Raw genomic sequence first — 974 nt, 5'->3', positions numbered from 1 at the left:
AGCAAGAAGCCGTCAACTGATCGACAAACTCGAAACACACGGGCTCAAAAGATGCAGGTTGATGGAAATCACGGGGAAAATTTATGATCGCCATGGTGATCTCATTGAAAAAAAAAATCTTTATGTGACATGAAACTGAACGTATTTGATGCTCGTTAGTTTGTCTGTTTGTTCCGTACCTTGTTCTCATTTGAGAAAGTGACATTACTTACTTGCACTGACAAAGATTTAATTATCATAGAAGCATGGCCATTGACAAGTTGTGAGTTTAGGCATGTTGACACCTGTTTCGCTTGTATGGAGAAGAAGCAGATGTATGGTCTACATATATACGAAGTATTCTCCGCATACATAGTACGTGTTATACACCCCCACCACCACCCCCACCACCTATCTCTCTCTCCCTCCTCCAAACTTGTTTATAATTGTTTGTTATTATATCATGCTGCCACTTTGTAAATATAACGTGTGTGTATAACGATTTTGTCCAATCATATTGCTACTTATACACAATAAAATATGTTAAAATCAAAAGCATTAGCAACTAGACAGTGTTCAGGTGCATGTTATCAAATCTATAGATACAATGCTTAAAATAAAAGAAGAACACATGCACATTTTGCAATTTTGTTTTATTTTTTTTACGATTAGGAAAATATCATTAAATTCGTGAAAATAGGAACGTGCAAAAAAATATCGATTTACAGTATTTGTTGGTTGAATTACGTTTATTGACGTGATGCACGGAACTGTCTCTAAAATACCCTGGTTTGTCCATGATATCTTTGGTAGACATCAATGGTGAATGTGGTTGCGTCATGATTCAATTCCTTGCCACATTTTTAAAAAATATTTATGACCATTTGAATTTCTTTCAGACACATCTGAAGTTTTCCATAATTGTTTGAAACTTTGTATATTTCCTATGTATCATTACACATCAGGATATTTTCCCCTAATTTCAGGATAAGAAG

Source organism: Ylistrum balloti, unplaced genomic scaffold (genome assembly GCF_031769215.1).
Source record: "Ylistrum balloti isolate Yb309-2 unplaced genomic scaffold, AGI_CSIRO_Ybal_v1 Utg369844, whole genome shotgun sequence".
NCBI classification, from domain to species: Eukaryota; Metazoa; Mollusca; class Bivalvia; order Pectinida; family Pectinidae; genus Ylistrum; species Ylistrum balloti.
Note: the sequence above shows the minus strand (reverse complement) of the source record.